Source organism: Marmota monax, unplaced genomic scaffold, assembly GCF_021218885.2.
Source record: "Marmota monax isolate L192 unplaced genomic scaffold, Marmota_monax_Labrador192_F-V1.1 WCK01_AAM20220418_F8-fsc00019, whole genome shotgun sequence".
NCBI classification, from domain to species: Eukaryota; Metazoa; Chordata; class Mammalia; order Rodentia; family Sciuridae; genus Marmota; species Marmota monax.
In genome coordinates, this window is record NW_026695242.1 from 15,598,577 (window position 1) to 15,610,524 (window position 11,948).

An 11,948-nucleotide genomic window follows, 5' to 3' on the forward strand; every position below is an offset into this window, starting at 1 on the left:
CATGCTGGAAGGCTTTTTGAATAGAGATTTTTCATAAACTTTGCAATCCTTACATGTTCAATTTGTGGTAATAATGAAATAGATTTTTTTCTAAGAAAGGCCCATGCAGATCTTGATATGACTTACGTACAAGTGTTAGATAACAATTTGATATTTTTTTTCCCTCAAGAGATGAAAAATTACAATAGAATGTGTTAAAAGGAGGGTTATATTAAGGATTTATTGGAATGGGGGGTGAATTCCTGAAATTGGAAATGCTGACTTAAATAACATGCTTTTAAATTTTGATTAAATGTGTCAAAGTGTCCTCTAAATAGTTATTTAAGTTTATACTTGTATACATTTCTATTACTCTGACTACACACACACATACACAGACACACAATCTCCCTCCCTCTCTCATTCTACTTGTCAAAAATATAATTTGTACACTATGGTACCTTGGTTTTTCATTGCATTCTTAAATAATGAATGAGTTTTAGCATCACACACTCCTTTTGTTTTTATTAGTGTGTTATATATAATAGTGGGGTTCATTCTAGCATAATTATACATGCATTGAATATAATTTACTCCATTTCAGTACCTGGTACTTTCTCTTTCCCTCTCTTCCTTCCTCTCCCTATTCTCTTTCCTATACTCTACTGGTCTTTTATTTATTTATTTATCTATCTATTTATTTATTTATTTTTAATTGGTGCTTTCTAGGCATACACAAAGGTGAAATTCACTGTGGTATATTTATATATGTATACATCATAATTTCATCATTTTCATTCTGCAGTGCCTTATTTTTTCAGTCCTCCTCCTTCTTCCTTAATCCTCTTCCTCTACTCCATTGACCTACCTTCTATTTTCATGGCGTCTCCCATGATTTTCCCCTTGTTTTGCTCTAGCTTCCACATATGAGATAAAACATTTGACCCTTGAATTTCTGCATCTGACTTATTTCACTTAGCATGATGTTCTCTAGTTCTATCCATTTACTGGCAAATTCCATAATTTTATTCTTCTTTATGACTGAGTAAAACTCCATATGTAAATATATACCACAGGTTTTTTTAATCCATTTATCTGTTGACAGGCATCTGGGATGCTTCCATAATTTAAATGTTGTGAACTATATTGCTATAAGCATTGGTATGCATGTGTCACTATAGTATGAAGATTTTACTTCTTTTGGATAAATATCAGGAAGTGGAATGGCTGAATCAGATGGTGGTTTCATTCCTAGATTTTCAAAATATCTTCATACTGTTTTCCAAAGTGGTTGTACTAATTTGAAATCCCACCAACAATATATGAGTGCATCTTTTTCCCATATCCTTGTCAGCATTTATTATTATTTCTATGCTTGATGATTGCCATTTTAGCTTGGGTGAGATGAAATCACAATGTAGTTTTGATTTGCATTTCCTTGATTGCTAGGGATGTTGAACATTTTTTCATGTATTGTCCATTTGTGTTTCTTCTTTTGAGAAAAGACTATTTGCTACTTTTGCCCATTTATTGATTGGGTTATTTGTGTGGGCATCACATAATTCTCTTATTATGGAACACCTGACTAAAAGTTTCTTTAAAGCACCTCAAAGCAAAGTGAAGAAATCATCTCAACATAGGTAAATATGAAGGGAAGCTAGCCCAAATTCCTTTTAAAAACAAGTACTTTTCCTTTAGTACTACTAGAATTTTTTTTCTACACTTATATGCACTGTGACTTTCCAAAAGGGAATTAAAAAGAAAGGATTTAAAAGAAAATCAGTTCACACTCCCCTCCCTACACCTTTCTTACCACAGCATTTTATAATGATTTCATCACTGGTTCTTTGATGATGTGGAAAATATTACTTATGGGTACATATTACTATGCATAGAAATTATAAAGTGTTTTGTTGCTAAATATGTTAGTTATACAGTTGTGGTGTGTATTTGTCATTAAGAACTGTCTTAGCTGATAAATAAAGGGATTAGACAAAATAGAAAAAAATGTAGTAAACTGTGAAGAAGCTTGCCAAATACTCACCCTCTCCCTACATTAGCAGGCTGCTTCTCCCATCAAGCATGAAATCTATTTCCCTTCCCGTTGTGCCTTCTGATTTGTTGTTACATATAGAATGTGATGGAAACTATGTTGTGCAAGTTCTAGGCCCAGCACTTATGAGGTCTGACAACTTCTGCTTTTATTTGTTCATGAGGCAAAACCCAGGTTGACTACAATGTAGGAAAGTGGCCCAGCTACCTCACAGCCAACTTCGCTGCGATGCCCACTCTGTCAGTAGAGCCATCGTGGACTTCCAGCTCAAGTCAAGCTCCCAGAGGACAACAGTTACACAGAGGATCCTAATAGATGCCCTGCAAGAGGAAGAACCACCAAATGAGCCCAGCTAGCCTGAAAAATCAAGAAAAATTACATAGATAACTAAGGTAGGGGTATAATAGTACCTAAACACCAAGGTAGGGTATAATATAGGACCCAGAGACAGTACTGTATGAAATATAAACTAAAATTTAATTGTCAAGAAAAATAAGCTCAGTGAAGATGGATGGTGGAGGCCCCAGACCAATAAGAGAAGAGAAACTTCTTTCTCCTTCTCCTTCTCCTTCTCCTTCTTCTTCTTCTTCTTTTGCAGTGATAGGATCAAACACAGGACCTCACACATCATGCTGGGCAAACACTCTAACACTGAGCTATATATCCAGCCCCCTGTATATAATGGCTCTACCACTGGATCATAGATGATATGGAAAATATTACTTATGGGTACATATTACTAAGCTATATACCCTGAGTTAGGGTTTAATAGCTGGGATTAATATTCTCTACTTGTGCTTCCATTAGAACTTAGATGATAGAAATATTCATCTGTAATGATTTCAATAGTTACTTGGACTATAACTCTTCTGTGAAACTAAATTTTTAATTTTTGCATGTAAATTTAAATAACATGTGGCCTGTGCTAACAAGATTAGACAGTGTAGTTTACTATATCACATGTCAGACTTTACCCTGATGAAAGATAACAATTTCCAATCATTCACCCTTAAATTGTATCTTTGCCATGCTCATTCCCTTTGGAATCCTGAAAAGAATCTTACCACTTAGACCTACCTGAGTCAGAGAGCTGTTCAGAATTGTCATGTAATTTGTTGACATCTCTACTGCAGAACCAAGAGTCAGAAGCAATATTTCCCCCTTTTGTGTTTTCTGATAAGAGATGAGGGCAGAACATTAAAACTTTAAAATATATATATATGGTTCTTTTATTCTAAGGCTATAACATCTTGAGGTAAAAGCATCTATTATAAAAGGAATTTCTGATGACTTTAATTAGGGTAGTATTTGAAATTCAATCCCAAATTTTTATATATGTATGCTTGTTCCCCAAACTTCTTTCAATATAAAAATAGTTTCTCTATGTGACCTCTATTAACCTCTTGCAGCAGCAACAGGACACATTTTGAGAATGCTGTTTTAGAAAATTGCAGAAGAATTTTTATTAAATAGGGATAAATGTCATAATGAAATATTGAACACTTCAACCATGAATACTACATGATAACTTTCAAAAAATCAATTCCATTTCCTTAATTACAAAATTAATCATTTGAGATTATTAAACAAATATGAGGCAAGATTAAAGTGATGATTTTCATTTCCTTATAAGTTAATTTTTAAATATTTAACGAAAATAGAATAATACCCTTCTCAGAGAAAGCAAGATTATAGCTGAGATTTAATTTAATTATATGGTAACTAGGTTCCAAAATTTTCAAACACTGTTTTTAACATCCCTACCTCCTGAAGGCAATATTGACATTTACATGAATATAATTATCGTTTTTCTATGCCTACCTGGAAATGAGCCATGATTTTCCAAAGACACGAGAACAAATAACTATTTCAAGGACTTTTTATTTATTTCTTTATTTTTTGCTAGAGAAAGTCTTGCTTTCTTAGGAGAGTAGAATTTGTTCTGCTTCACTGTCTAATTTAATACCACTGAAATTGAAAATATGTTGTTTTAACTAACATCCCCAAAGGACTCTCCTACCTCTGGAGTTTGTTCCAATCAGATCATCAAATTAAGATAAACCAGCTAATTATTGCAACCACTTAACGATCTGGTTAAAAAGTAAGAAGTTGTTTCTTCTCCCAAAATCCTGTTCATGGAATTTTATTGTTGATAGCAGTCCTCAAAGATTCACCTCCGTGTACCTTAAACTAACTGCTGGTAGAGGGGTTGCCTTTATAAAATGCAGATTCCTGGGCTCCCACTCCAGATTAATCTCAGCAGGGGACAAGGGAAGTAGAAGGGTCAAGAATAGATATCCTGAAAGCCACTTGGAAGATGCTAATGACTCTTATGACACCAGGCTGGTCCATCCTACTCACTTTGCATATGTGGGAACTGAATTGTGAGCTGTTGCCATTTCTTTTCTTCTTCATGACACCATCAAGACTGTGGCCCTCTGAGCAAGCTTGTACATGGGGCTTATAAAAGGAATGTGTTCTGGGTCACATCAGGAGGTGGGTGGAGACAGTGAATGAGGGGAAACTAACTTCCCACCAAGGCACCACTCCTGTCTGCATACTGACTTTTTTTCATATTTTGTTTGAAAAGAGGGCTCTTCTGCTAATGTATGCCAAGGCAGAGAAATCATGCCTGGAAAAATGTGAACAGGATGTGAAAAATGTCCATGTCTGAGATGTTTATCTCAGTAACTTAGGAACCAGACTCCAGTGATACTATTAATGAAATGTGAAAACACTTAAAAGAACAGAGGAGTATTTGTTCTTAAGTCACGATTGTTTTTCAGGTGTCTGATGAGTTTTAAGGACATAATGTGAACTCAGATATTTGTACCCATGAAAATATGTGTGGTAGATAAGAATCTCTGAACACGGCACAAGTTTCAAATTTTTGTAAAAAAAAAATATTTGCAACTGACAATTACTATTATGTGTCCCATTACCCTAATATATAATATTAAGTCTACACTGCCCTGGCCCATCATTGTGCCTGATCTGGGAGATTTAGTCTGTTTACTGGTCACAGGGTGGGCTCTGGTCCTTGGTGCCTGTCTGTCCTTGCTTGCATCCTCTGAGATAACCTCCTTCCCACCTAGCCTGGGGTGGGGGGCATGAATACATACAGATCACTTGCATTCCTGACCACAGAGATTCTTAGGTCAGCTTTTTATCAATGCCCATGGCGTGGTCTTTCAGAAAGCATTCTGTTCCTCCCCGAGTCCTTCTGGGTTTCAGGGCCCATGTAAGAGTGCCTCTGGCTCCTCTGTTCAGTCTTCATCCCTTCTGCCATTTCTCTTCTATCCTCCATCATACTGTCAGGAGGGGACCTATGGTGCTAGGTAAGCTTCCTAGCTCCAAGCTGGAAGTGAGACTCAGCTCTTCGCCACTGCTGGAAACCCAAAGCTTTCTGGAAGACCAGTCTTAGCAGTGGGGATCAAGGCACAGGGTCCCTTTCAAGAAGACACATGTGTTAAGTGTTAGTCTGTGGTGTCTTTCTTAAAGAGATGGTAATCAAGGAGCACAAAAACCGTCTTGAACTCAGCACATTTTGTTCCAAAACTGTTACTCTATTATGAAACCTTCAGGATCCAGGCTCTTGCAATGTGAAATACCTTTTTCTTCAAGGTAATTATTTACAAAGGCCTATTTTAAGACTCCAGGGCAGAGAATTGAGAGCTTGTTCTTCATTTTTCTGTCATCCCATCAGAGAAGCTGCACCAGGGAGATTGGGAGAGCCACAGGACACAAAAGAGGACCAAAAAAAAAAACACATCAGTGAAGACATTGACATTTTCTATACATGCATATTTCTCAGATTCTGATTAATTCCTTGACCTCCCTTTAAAGTTCATTACTGACTTCATTCTTTCTTCCTTATTGTGGATCTTCTCTAACCAGGACCTCCTACATAATTTGGGGGCTTTCCAGTGAAAAATAAAAATTTGGAACAGCTTGTTAAAATAATAAAAAAAAACTATTATGATGATTTTCAAGACAGCTACAATGCAGCATCAAACCAAGCACAGGTCCCTTCTGAATACAGTGACCCTGGCCACAGATCCTATACCATGAAACCAACCCTGTTTTTAACCCTTACAGCATACCTTTTTTTTTGATTTTCATTGGAGTGTTGTGTATTATCAAAATAATTTTTAAGACAACCTGTTTCCAGCAATAGGAATTCATAATATAAATTATGGAATATGATAAATGGCTATAGTTTAATAATTATATGGGACTATTAAGTGACATGGAAAAAAATGTTATGATTCTGTACATTGGGAATGTTAGCATTTCTTCTCTGAACATACCCTGTTGTCAGGGAAACAGCCCTATCCACAAAGTTTAGCTACCAGGAAGGTGGGGAGACCTTGTTTTACTACATGGCTCCTCCCTCCACTGTGACTGATTGGCTAAGAGATGAGTAACAGGTCCAAGAGCAACCAATCAGTAGATTTGTAAGTTATCTATTATCTATATGGGCTGGACGGGAAAAATGAACAGGGTGAGTATGAAATATATACTAAAAACTCAAGATGCCAAGAGATAACAAGGTCAAAATCTCAGCTAAAAAGGCACAAATATGGGTTGAATCTTGATAAACCATGTGAGAAGCAGTAAACCAAAAGTGTGGGGGAGCAAAAATTAAGACTCAGTAGACTAAGCCATTTGGAGGCAACACAAAAAGATGATCCCTGAAGTGTATCACCCAAGACTCCCTGTTACTTTTCAATGGAGAAAAAGGCAGGCCAAGTATACTTATCATTACCAAGGACAATAAATTAAATAAGTACCTAAATTAAGAAATTTAGCCTCCTAAACACTTCTCTTTCTCCTTCTCCTTCTCCTTCTCCTTCTCCTTCTCCTTCTTTTTTGCCATACTGGGATGGGGATTGAGCCCAGGTGCACTCTAACACTGAGTTATATCCACATTCCTTTTTATTTGAGACAGGATCTCACTAAGTTGCCAAGGTTGACTTCAAATCCTTTTGTCTCAGCCTCCTGAATCTCTGGGATCAGGACAACCTGCTAGGCCACCATGCCTACCAGGTCTTCTTAAACACTTTCAAATTCTTTTCCACATAATAGTATGTTTTTTAAAAAAGAATGAGCTCTGTCCAAAAGTGCATTCTCTGTTTCTCCAGACAGCAAACATTCTAGTTTTAGCTTATTTGTTTCTGATGTAACTGGGATGCTATATATATAGTTCTAGTTGCATAATAAAAACTACATGCCAGGAACAGTTAGTCATTCCAAAAGCACCCCTCCAAATGAGCATGCTCGCTTCTGTTATCTAAATAATGCTGCAGTGGTTTAGTACATCCTTACTAAGATGTACTTACTACAAAAGTATACTTTTGATATACTTAACTCCAACATAAAATTTCCAAGAAATTGTGGAATCTTTTACAATCTTTTTTTCCTATGACAGTAGAGAGAAATGCACTTGCTCCTGCCAATATTCCTTGACATGTGCAATAATAACACATGCACTGAATAATAACTATGGCAGTCTGAAAACATGGCTGCAAATTCTTTTGTACTTGCCCCACTGAGAGGTGTTGCGGGGTGGGGGGCGTCTTTTGAATTTGAAAAGCTTGTGACAGCTTAGACAAATTGAGCATGGCAGAAGGGATGTGACATGCTTTCCAAAGCCAGGTCATAAATGGCCAAACAGCTTCTGCCTTATTTGTTGGAACATTCTTGGATCCATTAGCTACTGTATAAGATCTGACTCCCATGAGTTTGTCATGCTGGAAAAGCCTGAGGGAGGCACTCCTATTACAAATCCCAGCAGAGTCCAGTCTCTCCCAGCCAGGAGACAGACTTGTAAGTGAAGCTGACTTAGACCATCTAGACCAGCCCATTTTCCAGCTATATTCCATCAAGCAAACAGAAAAATCTTCCATGGAAACTTACTGACCCACAAAATCATGAGATGTTAAATTTCAAATCAACAAGTTTCAGAAATTTAATTTTATAGTAGTAGATAACCACAGGCAACTGCATCATTAGTTCGGTAGACACTGATTGACTGATTGCAGGATGCCACTCTGAAGCAAGCTAGTCTACTTGACAGACAAGAAACTGAACCAGAGTCACACAGTAATGCAGGGACAGAGCCTGCTTCCAGAGGTCACTGAGAACTGTGTTCTTTCTTCACAACATCTTTTCATGTTGATCAGGAAATTTTTGAAATCGAATCAGAAAAATAAATGAGTCCATTTGCTGCCCCCCCGCAAAAATAGGTGACTCAAAGCTCATCCTGGGAAAGGAAGCAGTGTGGGTAGAATAGGTAAGTGGGAGCCAAGGGTGGGGGTGTTGGGGGTTGGCTTAAACTAAAAGTGTTCTACTTTCAGTAGTCATATAAAGAATGTTGGTATTCCACTTAAGATATCTTTTGAAAAAAAAAATTCCACTACTAAAAACAAAAACTAACAAACAAAAAAGCTCTCAAAATAGTGATCTAGTCCAAGTTCCTCATTGTGCAATTAAAAAGCCATGACCTGATAAACAAAGCATTTTGCTCAATGTTATAATCTACTTATTAGCCAACCAGGTTCCATGATTCCTTTTGCAGGATTTTGCCATGTTTTTGTACAAATAGTCTATGTTATTCATATTAGTATTACCGGAGAGTGAGCTGGATAAATTTATCCAACCAATATTTACTAAGTAACTCTCAGGTACCAGTCTCCACACCAGGTTCTGGTGATGTGGTGTTGAACATGGTGGGTCTCATCAGGGTTATACCTGAACAGGAAGTAATTGCCAATCAATAATTCATGAGTTTTCTTTTTGTTAGTGATTTTAGCTTCTCCCTGTCTTACTCTTAACAAGAATTATCAATAAAGAAAATGTCAAAAGTCATTTCACTTAGTCTCTTGCTGAAAACAGAAGTCAAGTTATAACTAGGGGAAAGAAAAGAAGAAGGAAACTAGAATAATCCAGAACATGAATAATTAGGTCCGCATTAAGCAGAGTAGGGTCATGCATATAAAAGAGAAAGGCAATATAGACTTTTAAAATTTCTATGAAATCGCCAAAGTGCATTTTAAAGTTATGTTGTTTATTCAATTTTGTCTGAGAATATTGCTAGAAATTTTTGCAAAAGTACTATACTTTTCAGGTAGCATTTTATATAACACTCCATAAAAAGATCAAACTAAACACAAGCAGGAATGAGAGATATATTTCAAAAAAGAAATAGGCCACTTGAGAGGATATGTGGACGTGGGTGATCTCTGAGCATCTGTAGCTATAGAAATAACAAGTAAAAATATTTCATCAGTTCAATCATAAAAATTCAATCCTTCAGGCAAATCAATTCTAGAATTTGTGAGCCAAATAACTCTTAATGACTGAGTTAACACATTGGAGTATTTTATTTTTAAAGGTGCAAAAGGGGATATTTTAAACTTTCTATTTTCATTTTAATTTAAATAGATAAAGGTTCTTCTTCAACTCTTAAGAAATTCCAGCTGTAGAAGCAATTCTTTCAAGTCATTCTCTTCTTTAAAAACTATAGTTTGGGTAAAATCATCTTCAATTCCTCCACAAACTCTTTGCTTTTTATGATCCGCAATTTAAACCAAAAATTGTTTTTCTTTTTTAGTAGAGGAAACTCATTCATCTAGCATTGTCATCAGAGAACGATGTGTAACAGCAGACTAAAACTCCAGAGTGATCATTTTTATTATATATGAATTATTGGCTTTCACATCTATAAAATATAAACAAAAATATCTCACACAAATTTATTCTGATGATTAGTTAATCTTTGGTGATTCAAATGGCCTAATAGCATCACTAATATAAACATTTATTTTCATTATCTACAATAATAGATATAAATGATGACAAATACTAAGCTAGGTCTTTGGTAATGCTTGGGAAAAGCTTTTAAAATCAATCTTTAATGTGAGCTTTTTATTTCCATTTGTCTAAAAAGCATCCTTAAAAAATTTACACATACATCCTTACATATACTTATTTATCTCCCCAGTCAGAGGTGAACTCTTTGTGACTACAGCCTGAAGCTTTATTTCTTGAAGCTTTATTTATCAAGCTCCTCACAAAGGAGTGCAGCCCAAAGATGGTGCTCAATCAATGTCCATTGAGGAACTAGATAATAAACAGGATTTCACAGCATTTGGCTTATATTGATTAGCTTTGTTTTGTTTTTCATAACAGCCTGAAGAGTGAAGAAGGTCAAATGGAAAATTAGGTATTTGTCACTTTTACAGCCGTGGTATTACTGTGTGCTGAAATCAGGACTCAACTCTTGCCAAGTCCTGTCTCCTTTCCTTTCCTGGATGCTACCTACCTCAAAGTAGGAGAAAATAAAGCTTTCAAGCAAAATAAATGGTATTATGTGGTGTCATTCATTCACATGTTCTCTAACACTGGGCCTTTTCTTTCCACTTGATTCACAATATTAGAATTTATAATTCCATACATGGGTGTATGTTTGTTTGGTGCCTTTCTTTCTAACTAGATTGAAAGTCCACAGGGCAAGGAGAAGGTCAGTTTAGTTACCCAGAGCCCAGCCCAGCACCTCCTGCATAGAGGTTTGTTAAGTATTTGTTGAACATTACAGAAATTGTTGCCATTCTGTTCTCCATTTCTAAGCTACAGTAGTATCAAAAATCATGATCACCCTGAGGAGGAGGTGTCATTGAGCAAATGCCACAACCATCTCTAGCACCAGACACTCAGGACCTACCTTTACAAGTTGACCACTCTGAGAGTCACTAAGGAGATATTTACCCTCATACATTAGCCGTTTATCTCACCCAAATGTTGTTTCCAATGGAATCTGATATTTTCTTCTGCAATTGACTTCCTACATAGGAAAAAAAAATTAGAATCTTTTTTGCTATTTTCTAGATGCTTTCTTTAGTTATTTTTAGCCTTTTTTAAAATTTGAAAGTAAAAAATTCAAACCTCAGACAAATGACATATAAAATATATCTCTTCCCCCAAAGAGGTCCTGTTACCAAAGAAAAATTCTTTTCAGTTCTTGTATATCATTTCAAAAAGATTTTATTCAATTTACTCTGTGTGTGTGTGTATTTTCAAGGTAAATGCTTTTAAATTAATGTAATACATATGTCTTTTAAATGTCAGTTTTTAGAATACAACTACAAAAATGACAAAAATCTAAGAGGCAAGCATAAACCAGGACTATCTTGAGTCAGTCCTGACATAAGGTAACCCAACCTTCAAATGTTCCCAAACCCTAGGAAGGTACATCAAGATTGTAACTACTATTAAGAACGTTGTTTGCTGAAAGTGTCCCATGGTGCTAGTTTTACACTTTAGAACTTAATCTATGATAAAGCTTTTTCCTATTCACCAAGGAAACAAGTAGAATCCAACGATAATATTTTTATAAAATGAAACTGTTTCCACTTAAAGATTTGTGTCTTTTATTTTTATTTTTTTAATTTATTTTTTAGTTGTAGTTGGACACAATATCTTTATTTTATTTATTTTTATGTGGTGCTGAGGATCGAATCCTGGGCCTTGCACGTGCTAGGCGAGTGCTCTACCACTGAGCCACAATCCCAGCCCCTTGTATCTTTTATTTTGAGAGTATGTCTTTCCCATACTTTTTATTACTTAATTGTCATTTCAAGTGTATAACAGTCATTTTTTAAAAAGTTTTCAATGTTAGTTCAGTTTGGAATGCATACAATTGTAAGGAACAATAACCCACTAGAATAGATCTACAAAAATGTTTGGAAGTAGGTAGCAAAGGATGCCATGAAAGTTCAGTGACATCATCAAAGCCCCCAGCTATATTTCTACTGTACCACCCATGGAGTGATGGTGCCTCACATTAGCAAGATAGCTGCTGCAGTTCTAAGTACCTCATTTAAGTTTCTGACAGGAAGGGCCTTCAATCCATAAT

The 11,948-nt window shown here is 35.9% G+C and overlaps 1 long non-coding RNA gene across 1 annotated transcript; it reads right to left on the reverse strand.

Annotated features, from left to right (window-relative positions):
- Positions 1-831: 831 nt before the first annotated feature.
- LOC124075994 (uncharacterized) lies at positions 832-4,718 on the reverse strand. Its single transcript, XR_006846227.2, has 3 exons — positions 4,394-4,718; positions 3,110-3,205; positions 832-2,352 (listed from the first exon to the last, which is right to left on the reverse strand). It is a non-coding gene; the product is annotated as an uncharacterized LOC124075994 (long non-coding RNA).
- Between the last annotated feature and the right edge of the window lie 7,230 nt (positions 4,719-11,948).